Source organism: Tachypleus tridentatus, chromosome 6, assembly GCF_004210375.1.
Source record: "Tachypleus tridentatus isolate NWPU-2018 chromosome 6, ASM421037v1, whole genome shotgun sequence".
NCBI classification, from domain to species: Eukaryota; Metazoa; Arthropoda; class Merostomata; order Xiphosura; family Limulidae; genus Tachypleus; species Tachypleus tridentatus.
The window spans coordinates 83,198,678-83,212,967 of NC_134830.1; the positions used below are offsets into that span (position 1 = coordinate 83,198,678).

The following is a 14,290-nucleotide window of genomic DNA, read 5'->3' on the forward strand; positions in this document are numbered from 1 at the left end:
ATAATATTGAGCCATTTAAAAAAAAAAACTTTTTATGATCAAAAGTTTTTCTTCAGTTTTTCTATGTTCGTCAGTATTATCAAATATAATTCATCTTGAAATTTTATAATCTATTAATTTACATGTCACTAAGCTTCCTTTATATATACAGTAAAACGTGTCTAAGGCAGAAATTGCATTGGGCGGAAACCTGTACAAGCCGAAAATATTAAAATTTTATAGTATTATCTTATGATTTCTCTAAATGGCGGAACCTGCGTAACGCAGACGGAAAACTATCTTTACCCACCTCATCTATCAACAAGTAGGATTAGAACCTGAGTAAGGCAGAGAAAATGTTTTTCATTAAATATTAATCTCTTATTTAATTAATAATTTCTTTAAATATTAGTAATTTCTTGTTTATTTAATAATTTGTTTAAATAGTAATAAATTCTTAGACATTTTGTTACAGTAAGTATTGGTTAAATATATTCTGTTATTTTTTGTGCCGTTATTATTTTTGCAGTTAAATTAGATTCATGATTTGTAGAAATATATTTGTCTTTTAAATGCAAAATTCTACTCTTTAAATAATTCTCACGAACAAAATAAATTACTATCTTCACTAATTTTAAAATGTATGGAAAATTTACCATAGGTAATAGGTAAAAGTGAAAAATCCGTGCTGTTTCAAAAATTTAAGAAACAATTAACTTCTTGTGGAATTGATTAATAAAGCGTAGATGACAAGTGCTATATTCGAGGAATTTTTTAACAAATTAAACAAAAGAATGGAAAAAATAGGAAGAATTTACTTTTCTTAGATAATGCAGCTTGTCACTCAAAAGTTCAACTTTCAAATGTTCGTTTAGTCTTCCTACCTCTATGTACAACATCGGTTATACAGCCACTAGATGATGGAATTATACAGTGTATAAAATTGAAATACAGAAAATTGATGCTTTAGCATATTGTTGCAAACATGGATGACTGTAAGAGATCATCTGAAATGACCATGAAAATTGACGTGTTAGATGCAAACTATGGATTTATTCTTGATAACGGCGGAGATTGTAGAGAAGTTGTTTGTTTTGATGATTCTAGTGAAGTACAAACTCTGATTGAGAAGATTGATACAGATGATTCTGTGAACGTTAACAAGAATATTTTAACAGAAACTGATGAAATTGAGTTAAAACGTATAATAGAATCGCAAGATGGTAACAGCGTGAGAGATTCAGATGAACAAAATGGAAAAGATAGTGAGAAAATAGAAATTCCTACATCATCGCAAGTGTTAAGGTATATTAACGCTATCAAATTGTATGCAAAAATGAAGGGGAAAAACGAACTTCATGAACAGGCAGTAGAATTGGTGTTCTCTTTTAACCGCATGAGAAAGTCCATTAAAAAACGAAACAGTTGAAATTGGACACTTCATTCAAATAAATTTGACTAAGATTTTGTATAGTTATGTATATTTTGTGTGTCTATGTTTGTTCTTATTCTAATAAATATAGCGTAAACAGTATAATAACTTTATTCACAAACGTCTGACTTCTTTGAGTCAAGCAAAAATTATATATAATTAAGGAAATACATATTCACTATGTCTAAGCCGGAAAAACCTACTTAAGACGGAACTTTTACTCGGTACCGTGCGATTCCACCTTAGACAGGTTTTACTGTATATATATTACTCGTTTGGTTACACCACCGCTCCCAATTTGCCTCTGAAGAAGAAAAGTCTACCTCTCAAAAGCTGTTATGTTATAAAGTTTTTATTCATTTCTATCAAGACTTCTTGAACCTACGTGTTTTTCTAACATCTTAAATATTCAATTCATTTTGAGCATCAGGTTCCTTTAGAGTTAGTGTTTCATGCTATTGCATTGAATGATTTGTTTCGACAAGAGAAAGAATTAACACCTTAGTATGACGTGTCAGCCAGTGGCACAGCAACATGTCTACGGACTCACATCTCTAGAAACCGAGTTTCGATACAGGTGGTAGGCAGTGCACAAATAGCCCATTGTGTAGCTTGTCGCTTAATTCTAAACAAACAAACAAAAAGATTATGACATATATAATTTTAATGTTCATTAACACAATATTTCAAATTACTTTTAATTTGACCAATATATTTCGTGTTGCATTCACACCTAAATTGACACATGCATGTTTGTCTAAAATATTTTACTTTTCAGTCTTAGGAAATATTGTTTAACTTTTTTAATGATTAAAAATAACAATAAAATTATATTTTCAGAATAAACTGGAGAAATGGGGAGTTACAGTTATGTGAAAAAGTTAGGACACCCTATAAAAGCCTGTGTATTTGTGTAACATTTTGGATAGATAGATATTTAATCTTAATTTCAACAACACTGAGAGATTATAGGAATATAACTAAACAATTAAAATTGAAGAAAAGACTTTTCAAGATCTTCTGTAAATGTAATTCTACAAAAATGCATATTCTAACTGAGGAAAAAGTTAGGACACGCCCATATTTATTCCCAATTAAAATGGCTCAACTCACACACAGGTGTATCACACCAGGTGCACATGATTAAAAGATCTTTACTCAGCATTTTGAATGAGGCTTGCCCTATTTAAACCTCAGACATTTAGTTTGGTGTGCTCCTGACTGTTGTAGTGAGGGTGAGCACCATGGTGAGAGCAAAAGAGTTGTCTGAGGCCTTCAGAAAGAAACTTGCAGCAGCTTACGAGTCTGGTAAGGGATTAAAAAAATCCCAAAGGTTTTGAAATCAGCCATTCCACTGTCCGGAAAATATTCAACAAGTGGAGAGCTTTCAAAACAACTGCCAACATGCTCAGGTCTGATCGTCCAGGCAAGTTCACTCCGAGGCAATATTACTGTACTATTAGCTCATTACTTCTTCTTTTTTATTATGTTTTGTTTGTTTGTTTTGAATTTAAAGCTATTTAATTGTATTTTGCAGTTTGTATTATCACCACCCACGTTCAACTATATATTGACCTCTGGCGAGCATGTTTAGCAATGTTTTTAATATAACTCAGCCCCCCTTTTTATTATAAAGATTTGTTTCTTTGTATTATACGTTCTATATTGGTGGATTTAAATCAGCTTGTTTGTTTTTTTCTTATATTCGCATTCGCATAACAAGCTGATGATTTTTGTGAAAATATATGACATGATCTTTGATGTACGGCATTTCAATCTCAATATGATTTCCGATTAACAGGTGAATACATTGTTCCATTATTAATTGTTTAATTAAAAAAACTGTGAAAAGGTAAAGAATAATCCTCTTAAACATGAACGTAAACTGAACAGACGTAGATGAACCAACATTATTTTAATAATAAAGAAGTGTTTTTTACCTCAACACTTCCATATCACCAAACCACGAAAGTGTCTGTTTTAAAAAGCAGTATCAAGAGCAACACATTCAAAATTATCCATATAAAGGTCACATAGGAGTGGAGAAAGAAAGAAACTCGTGACCAATCCAATATTCTACTCGTAATAATTTTCATTATTTTTGAGAAAAGAATTTTCAACATGAGCTCTAGTTAAATTAATACCGTTCAAATAAATTGTACATATTTATTACTATTATTAATTATATGCACTATTTAATTCTCATAATGTTCCTCTGTGATTATACTGTTTTCACACTCCACTTTCCCTTTTTATGTCGACTCGTATTTCGAGGGTCGCGGGTTCGAATCTCCGTCACACCAAATATGTTCGTCATTTCAGCTGTGGGGGCGTAATAACGTGATGATCAATCTCACTATTCGTTAGCAAAAAAGTAGCCCAAGACTTTGTGGTGGGTGGTGATGACTAGCTGCCTTTCCTCTAGTGTTACACTGCTAAATTAGGGACGGCTAGCGCAGATAGTCCTGCTGTAGATTTGCGCAAAGTTCAAAACTAAACCAAACCCTTTTACGTTTTTTAACTTTACTGAGATTATACTTATAGCTATCAGTAATTGACTCGTACATGTGTAAACATTTAAAAATGCTGTTTATTGTGAGTTGTTAAAAACAAATAAATGCTTTTTTCTTTAATAGCATTCTTTTGTCCTTCGCCTGTTTCGATTTTTTCGTTCTCGCTCAAATTTCCAGATTTTTCTTTCGCTGAACTCCTGTCTTATACTTTTCTCAAGCCAATGCCATCTTCTCCTTTCTTTATGACTTTACATAACTTTTCCGCATATCGGATTACAAATTTCATAACCATAGTCTTTTTGTTTCCATGCCAGTTGAAACTGGAAAGCAGTTGCTTACTTAGTCATTTTCTAAAGACTCAGATTACTATTTTCTGTAATTCCTTAGAGACTGGTTAAAAGCTAGCCGCTTTCTCATCTCTCCCATCTTCAACTGATGTTCCTTACATCTAACACTGTCACAGTTCCCAACGAGTTTTCACACTTAGCTTTGTGACAGATTTTATTTTTTTCAAATCTATTTAAAAGGTTTGAAAAATATTTGAATTCTAAAAACTCCATATATAACAGCAATTAAAAACTGATTGCTTCTGAAGGTAAAACGGCGTAGAAGCAATAGGCATTTCTTTGTTTTTGTTAGTAAATAATACAAAATTGTTTTGAAAGAAAATAAAATTTGTCCAACTCAGTTGTGACTTGAATAACCAAAGCAAAATTTCTGTCATTTTGAGTTGTTGCGAGGAAAGATTTACCTTCATAATTTTTATCCTTTGTTTACATTTTCACACTAGAATTAAAATTGTATGTTAACTTTAAAGACTCAGGTTAATCTTGCTAGACATTATCTCCTAGGGCACATTTTGGTACCCAAATAGTGTTATGTCTTTTCTCACCGTTAATTTTATGTTTAAATATTGTGCTAAATATACATAAGTTAAATTAAGGTTGATACTTTAAACAATAATCTGAAACCAATAACAGTATAGTAGCATCAGTATTTGTAAAATACATTTACTTCTAGTCATAATACGACGTCTACGAAAGTTTAGAGGTTCTAATGCTTAGAATGTTTCATTCTAAGCCTCTTTCTTTCAGGCTGAATGAAAGCACTCATAATACCCAGCCATCTCCATTGATGGAGTTATTAGGTATATTTTGAATGAATTACTGCATTCTATTAGCTTAACTGAGAAATTTTATTTCATAACACCCTTTGAGCGAAGAACTTCTGTTCTATATTTCAATGACCAATAGTATTGGGATGTATATGTGTATATATATAAAAGAAATATTTCTAGCATTTGTTCAATTAACTAATACGAAGAAAGTCGCTTGATGAATTTACGTCACACGCTGTGCAAGTGATTTAGATCCAGTATGAGATATTATTCAAATTAGCTGCTTCAAGTCAAAATCTGAAAGAAATTATACCATAAACTAAAACATTGCAGATTCTTTATTTGTGGAATTTAGAGCAAATCTATTTGAAGGCTATCTGCACTAATAGTCTCAAATTTGGAAGTAATAGGCTATAGAAAAGTATCCAGTCAACATCACCTACCACCCACTCTTACAGTAAGATGTATATTCAAAGTATCAGTTCATCCTATAAATAATATCCGAAAATTTAACACAGATAGTGCATCATAATTTTTGTTTCTATAGAAGGCTTTAATGACTAAAATATGTAATAGGACATGTATAAAAATGTTCAGAAAAATAAAAGAAACTAATCCAACTCCACTTTTCCAGATCATTAATCAAATAAACCCTTATGAATATGAATGTGTCTGGGGAGCAGAGTATATTAGGCATATAATGCTTTATAAGTTTTAAAAAAGCAGTAGTGCAGCAGAAACTACACGAAACATTTAAGGTGTTTATGGTGCGGAGTCTCAATGAAAGAAAATGTCGAAGGTGGTTTCAGAAGTTCAGATCAGGTGACTACAGCTTAAGTGATGCGCCACATCCTGTTGAGTTTAATGATAACTTGCTACTGGCTGCACTTGATGAAGATTGTGCTGTAACAGTTGAAGAAGTAGCACTGAAGCTTAATTCAACCCATTCAACAGTTCACCGTAACCTGCAACAGCTTGGAAAGATGTCAAAACTTGGAAAAGGGGTCCCCCATGATTTAGCAGAAGCCAACCTTAAAGCAAGAGTGGACATTTGCACTCTCGTCAACGTAACTCACCTTTTTTGGACAATAGACTGGAGATGAAAAATGAATATTTTTATAAAAAATGTTAAGCGCCGCAGACAATGGCTCACTGCAGGTAAGCTGGCTAAAGCACAACCCAAAATGGATCTCCACCCTAGGAAAGTCTTGTTAAGTGTTTGGTGAGATATTGTTTGTGTGATCTACTTGCTCTAACTCAGTGTAACGACTACATCAGACTTCTATTGTCAACAGTTAGAGCGCTTGAATGCTGCACTGAAAGAAAAGAGGCCTGTCTTTATCAATTTAAAGGTATTATGTTACACTAGGATAATGCATCGCCCCATACAGCAAGGATCACATCTGCAAAGATTGAACAGCTAGACCGGGAAATATTTCCACATTCTCCTTTTCCTACATTTTTCCACACAGCTGCAGACGCTCCATCTGTTGCAACACTGACGAGTTTATTCAATGGAATATCGGCATATTTTAAGGCTCTGACAAGCGCATTTTTAATGTCAACACCAGCAGTTGTTTCTTTTAGTGCCACTAACTACAATATCTCTTCCTTTACAGCTACATCAGAGGAAACATAACGAACAAATACTACTTGTCAACTTGTTTTTTCCGTAATTCTGATTCAGGTGGATAATCAAGAGAAAAGTTTTTGTGATTTGTTTCATAGTGACGTTTCAAGTTACTGACTTTGTAATGACTGAGTAACACATTGAAGATAAGACACAAAGGTTTATCTCATTTAATGGTGAATGCAAAATCTTCCTTCCAATTCTGGCTTAAAATTTCTGTTTCCATCTTCATACTTTCGCTTCTGACAATTTGATGATGCTATCTTCCTTCACAAAATTTTTACAGACACTTCTGAAAAATTAAAGTAAAAGGAAACAATAAGCTCCAACACGCACAACGCAACCACATTCTACAGTGCCCAGTATCATACTAACACTCCACTAATTTTACTGCTCGCAACACAGTCACACACGCCACAATCACACGATTGCAAGCCTCGCCCATTAAAACTAACATTGTCAGCACCGACTTGTACAATTACTGATTCTTCAAAACAATTCATCTCTAATCCTCACTAATCCAAAATTTCCTTAATCCCTGACTCGAATCTAGCATTAAAATTAGGATTTAAATTCTTAAATATATTTACTCACCATGAACATTGAATTTACGTTTTAATCTAATGGTAAGTAATTATAAATCATTTTTATTTACCTTTTATATTAATTGTGATGCAAAAAGGAGCTCAGTCAACATATTGCCGCAAGCTACACATTATATGTCAAAGAGCCACATGTGGCTCCCGAGCCGCGGTTTGGCCACCCCCGGTCTAGGTAAAAGGTTCAAGCATCAAATTAAAAACTTAGTTCTACATATTCTATCGTTCAATTGAAAGGCAATATATTCGAAAATAATGTTTCAAAATTAATAGAAACTTTGAAATTTCATAAAAACAACCAGAATATTAAATTTATATTTGTTATATCTTCTGGTATGAATTGTGTTTATATTCGTGTAATAATAGTAGATTGTTTAAAATGTATTATGTGAATAATGATTTGGAGAAATGTCTTAAGTTGAAATAAGAATATAAAAAATATGTTCCTCAAATGAAAAACACATTAATAGGGAGGAAATTATGGAGCCAAGAACACAATGAATGTTCTTCCTACTATTATAAATAATCAAAGTATTTAAACACATAATTGTAACGTAGTATACACTAAAGACAAAGCACAGGATACTCTGTTAATTTCTATTGAAATAATAAAAAGAAAACCAAGGTGTTCTTGTTCATTAAAGTAAACTAAACCGTTTTGTAAGCGATGGTTAAAAGAATAATACATCGCAAATGTTCAGATAATAGAATGTTAAAACATTGGTAATCTTACATGACCATTAAAAAGATATACAGATATAGCATTTTTGTAGAATTACATTTACAAAAGATCTTAGTCTTTTCTTCAGTTTTAATTGTATAGTTATATTCTTATAATCTCTCAGAATTGTTAAAATTGAGATTAAATATCTATATATCCAAAAATGCTTAAACATACACAGGCTTTCATAGGGTGTCCTAACTTTTTCACATGACTATAGATAATGGTATGCAGTTTATAATGTACACTTAGAGCTATAGAATAAGCACTTTCCTGTTAGATTAAATAATATAAGTATTTTATTTAACGCCTTGTGCTAGTGACAATAAAATGCTTACATCAGGCAAACTGGAAATAAATATAAGCAGATGGCCCCTACCTTTGGTACTGCGGCATTCTGAGAACCCACATAACTAAAAACCGGGATTCGATACCCGTAGTGAGCAGAGTACATTGTGTAACTTTGTGCTGATCCTGAACAAACATAAGCAGACAAAACTGATCAACTGAGAAGTTAATCAGGTGTAGTTTTGGGAAGTTGAATCGATAACTTGGGGTAAGTTTCGTTATGTATGCAAATATTTTTCTTATCATGCATTATCGCATGTTCATATTTTTCTGCAGGTTCAGTAATATAACACAATTTGTCTGCTGTTTTCGTAACAGAACCGAATAAAAAGCATAAGGTAAACCGAAACTTTGATTTTAATAGTTTTAAGACACAACTCCCAGTAACTAGTTTTCATGATTTAAACTCTTGTATCCAAACACATTTGGTGACATTTTTGTATTTTAATCTTCTAAGATATTTATTTGGGGGAGTGAAATTATTAATTTGCACTATAACATTTGATCTTTGACTCGAATCTAGTATAAGGTAGTTGGGTCATTTCCAATAATTAACGTTTTTTTGTTGTTTTTCTATCTTATCCGTCCCTTCTACTGTGTTAGATAATGTTTTCTCAAAATTTGAACTCAGAATTAGATTAGTTATGGCGAATGATGGAAGACAGTTAGAGGTCCATTAATTATCAAAACCTAAACTTACAAGCCTACTAGTTGTCTTTATGTTAAATATTTATTGTTAATTTAAATAACAATAAAGTTACTAAAATCTATTTTTAGTATATTCGTTTTTGGACACCTTGTATTCGAGAATGACAGTTTCTTAGCACTTGAATCAACAGCCTTATCACATAGAAACTTAAAGTTGCTTTATCCGATGACTTGACCAGTATGTCTTTTATAATAGAACTGACATCCATTTCTTTCTCCAGCGGCTTTATGCACACGAAGATTAAAGGGGTTTATTGTGGAAGACACCTGGGTACATGTGACTTATATAGCTTTTCCATATTTCCAGATACAAATCGTTCTTGGTTATGTTGCGTACTCTTGTCTGAGACACATGAATGACTTTTGACATCACCTGTTAAAGATTCCGCACTTAAACACCACATTAGCTCTTTTCTGGATTGTTCTGGTGTTCCACGTTGATATTAATTTTTATCTTTTAAGTAAAACTAAGTGCAGGAAATCCTAAATCTCCTCTGTTAACACAGCTTTATCGTCTGAGTACATGAATATTTATTGCATCAGAAAGTGATTAAGATCTTGTGGCATCACACTAAATACGAAATGCCATAAACGTCAAAATGTAATTCTCTTACATTCTTTTTCACCACAACTTATACTAGCTTTGAGTTTAGGAAATGTGATGACTTGTTTATTGAAAGCCATTTTAATCTTTCATATTCAGCCCTCTGTATTAAATCATCATTTAAATTTCATCGCATTACTTTCAGATGATGTTTAGTTTAGACTGCTAATCCTTTTGTTCTCTGAGTGATTATAGTCACGAGAAGACGTGTAACACTTACTAATAATATTTTGACAAATTATTATAAAATCTGTAACTTATCCTTTTCTTTCTGTACCGAAAATCTTTCGCAGATGACTACAATAATCTAACAGTTAGCAACATATTCGGTAGTTCTAATTATGTACTCTAAAATGACTATAGTGACTCATCAAAGTTACCTCTCCAATTCGAGTATTCTATATTTACTTGTTTGTTTTGTTCTTAAGTATAAAGATACATAGTTAACAGCCGCTGTGGTGAAACCCAATTTCTGGAGCTATAAATCCTCAAACATACCGCTGAGCCACAAGTAAGATCTCGATTTATTGCAGTCATGTTGAAAATTGTGTTTATTTATAGCAAAGCCACATCGGGCTACCTGCTGAGTCCATCGACGGGAATCGAATCCGTAGATTACCACTGTATAAGTGGGGACCCTGTTGAAAACGATAACATTGTAGTTGCAGCTACTATCATATAACAATATCATTGGTATGATATAAGAATAGGGGAAAAACGAATAAAAATAATTGTAATTATAGCTACATAGAAAAATATAACGAAAACAAGATGTAATTTTAAATGTAGTCATAATCTTACGAAAATTTACATAATGATGTAGCAAAAATACTGGTACTTAAAATTATTGTCGATCGATTTATACATAACAATACAAAATATCCATAATATAAAATAAAACTTTTAGATATACGTGAATCAGATTAGAGAAAATGTCTTTTCTCGAGTCGTACATTTAATAAATATATTTAATTAAGAATTACATATAAAGTGTTATGCATACAACAGATACATCTTCAAATACACATATGCTTATTATTTATTCATTCCACAAAAGTCATTTAAAATAATAATCTGTATAAGAAGTATAATATTTAAGTGAGAGGAGGCTTTTAGCGTCTTTTCGCCAACTTTCTGGTAGAATGTTATTGAAACGTTGAGAGTTTGAGGCTTTGTACAGGGAACCATGTTTTCTAGCGCAAGAGGGTTAACCAGAATATTTCTGTGTCCAAATTTGGCACGCGATCTATGCGCCTAAAGTAATTTTTAGAAAGTTGCGAGTGCCAAGAAGGCTCCTCCCGAACTACGTCGGGCGAGCTATAGTGAACCTTTATACCGATCCTGGAAGCTCGAGTTTCAACTGGCTATCAGGTTAAGGGTAAGCCTAACTCTTTCCTTTCTGTGCTTTAAATTATTCCAGTGATGCAATTTTTACAACATTTTCAACAAACTTAACTTTCCTTAGCGAAGCTCACCTCTTAATTAAAGTTAATGGTACTAGAATTTTAGCTGAATCTTTCTGTCGAGAATCAAGTATGGAGTGCTTAGAGCTTGTTGAATTGTCATAGTGCAAGTTACCATAGTACTTTAATGTTTGTAAAACATATCCCAATATAGCGATATTTAGTTCCGTAATATGATGTGAAAACGTAGATAATTACTATTATGATTAAATTCAGATTTAATGAACACTAAAAATGTTTTTGCAAGACATAGTATGACATTTTCATCTGTTATTTAATATGTGCAAATTTTATTGACAACGTAAAGGATAATTGAAAACTTAAGATACTAATAAAAGCACTGTAAACATCACTACGAAGTGAAGAACTTTCAGGAATTAGATCATACACTTTACACAAGTTTCTTCGTCTTTGTTATTCAGTTTTCTTTGCAGTTAAACTTGCATACTTTATCATGGCGTCTACCGAACAAACTGTTTACTTTGTTCACATATCTCGTGTTTCCTCTCTTTTGAAATAAAATAAAATATAAAATAAAGTTTCTAGAAAACTCGAGCAAACAAATAACTCTTTAATCATGTAGTTACTATTTGTTTTTTTAAAAGTAATTTGTTTTGGACTTGTCAGTTTTTAGAACTAAATAAGTCATTGACTTCTGAGATTATTTTCGCTATTTTCATATTTCTGAAAAAATATTATTAATTTTAAAATTAAGCAATTGGGACAGACAAGGAAAATTTTGAGAACTTTTGAAATGAGTATAAATAAGCAAAAACTCTTAAGCATTCCATATTCAAGTGTTTGATATGATTGAATTATTTATGCATTTTATACGTGATCAAGATATTAGATTGGTTGGTTGGTATAGTGTTTTATGGCGCAAAGCACCTAGGCTATCTGCGCCAATGATGTTGGAAGATATTAAATTATTAACGATTACTTTGTTACAAATGGCTTTGATTATAATTTTCCATTTACTTTTGAACTTTTACAGAAGAATTATGGTTAATATCTATGATATACCTAAAATTATTGTATAATATATACTTAAGATTGAAATATGTAATTAATTGGTCAAATTGCTCAGGATGTAGTTATTGCTGTTTTAACTGTGTTGGCACATTTGACTTTTACAAACATAGAAATCCAGAAGCAGACTTTTTAAAACCATTCTCTAAATTTTTGATTGAGAATTAGATAGAGACAGTGATGTAAAATCTTGTCAGACAGATAAATGCTATTTGATCAAATATGCAGAATTTCAATTTTTTTTCATTTATGTGTTTTCACTGTGTTTCGCTTACACCTCCTGTTCGATCAGCGTAGTTATATCACAATCAAATATAAAATAAATTAAATACTTATTTTTCTTGGTGAAAGTATAATGTATAAGAGATGATCATTTCTGTTTTAAAGTATACAATACACATAACTTTTTGATTTGTTTTTAAGAATGAGGACACAGTTAATTTGCCAATTTAGAAACGCACAGTTCATAAATAAACACAAAAAGAATGAGTTAACATGTTTGGTGTAACTTTTGGTTGAAAACCGTGAGAACACATACATGTTGATTTTTGTGTGTAGGTCTGAAAACTTGGAATACTTTAAATTTTTAAACAAGTTTTTACTGTTTTAATCAACATCATCTGGATTAATAAAGGTTTTGATTACTTTAATATTGTTACGATCTCTAGGTATTAGTAGCAAAATCAGGTTATTAAATAATTAATACAATAAATATACATTTAACCTAATGTAATAAGCATTTATAGGTTAATAATTAATAAATCTAATACAATTAACCAATAATGAACTATAATAGTGAGTATGTGTATGTAGTCTTTGCCTGAACAAAGCGAAAATTATTTATGCTTTTGAGAAAATTCTTTGAGGTAAGTGAAAAATAATGAAAATATGTTTTTTGAACAATATATCCGTGCTTATAATGTTACCAATCATTTGTATTCTGTTGTATGCAGGACTTTTAAACAAACTGAAAATTCTCCATTCATATGTTTCAAAAGTTCACTATAATTCATTAAAATTTATCATACCATTTATTTGCTTGAAAATTTAATTCGTATTATAATATTTTTTCTGGCAAACATACATGTTTTAAAAATGCATTATTGATTTTTAAAACTTTCAAAGTGATTACAATTCTAGTCAGTGATACTTCACATTGTGTATATGTGTTATTATACAAAAATCTAAGAAAGAGTCTCAACGGGAAGCTTTATTTAGCAATTTCATTAATACACTTGAAAATATTCCTCTTATGTACATTGTAATTAGAACTGAAACAGTTACAGAATTCATAATCATCAGAAGATATATTCAAAAGTTACATGATTAATCTTAATACAATTCAGAATGGTCGATTGTTTAGAAAACCATTATTGTTTTTTCGTTTTATAATTAAACAACTTGATAAATAATAATGAGATTCACCATTTTAATGCTCTCATAAATTTGGAAAATGTCACATTTCGTTTTAGGACAAAGGATATCTTCGCGTCTGTTCAAAGTCGCATTATATTACATCACTGTATTATTTTGGCCCGTAGAACTCTTGATAGTCAGTGACAAGTTATGAAAATTCGTTTCAATAACCTGTGATTAGCGGAGTCAGCCTAAACAAACAGAAAACATGAAGGTGTATAACGATATTATGCCATAGGCTAATTAAATGTGTCTTTATTTATTTCTGTTTCACCCTGCGTAATATATTTTAGTTCTAGTCCATACCATTTTACCAACAATTTCATACTATTAAAACGTTTGTTGAGATAAGAAGAAAAATGTAACAAGGTAGACACTAGTAAAAGAAAATTAGAAAATCGAATGTTAAAGCATACGAGGAAAGTAATTTAAAATGATCTCATTCTACACTTTTAGTAGATGTATTTATTACGAGTCATAAATTGCAACAATATAAGTGAAACTATCTTTATTATCTCACTTTCTCAACAGAATTTACAACACAATAATTTAACTAATACTGATTTAGGAAATGATTATAAGAGTGAGCTAATTCAAAGGAATAAGGTAAATAGAAATCAAAGCTAAAACAAGATATGTAATATAAGTTCCTTTTAATGATTATAACTGTTACCTTTGATTGTAAGTATAACTAGCCCCTTAAGCAAAACACGACAGCTCATTTTTACTAT

General features: G+C 31.2%; 1 protein-coding gene across 15 annotated transcripts in view; it reads left to right on the forward strand.

Moving 5' to 3' along the window:
* The window catches only part of LOC143252924 (coiled-coil domain-containing protein AGAP005037-like), a 322,060-nt gene that overhangs the window by 133,127 nt on the left and 174,643 nt on the right, over positions 1-14,290 (forward strand). For 2 of the 15 annotated variants that reach the window (XM_076505804.1, XM_076505806.1), the window contains exon 1: positions 10,889-11,029. The exons of 7 other annotated variants lie outside the window; for them this stretch is intronic. The gene's annotated coding sequence lies outside the window, so the exon portion shown is untranslated. Of the gene's footprint in view, positions 1-10,888; positions 11,030-14,290 lie in introns of those variants that run through there. 6 more of the 15 variants (XM_076505807.1, XM_076505809.1, XM_076505812.1 and 3 more) reach the window with 4 other exon arrangements.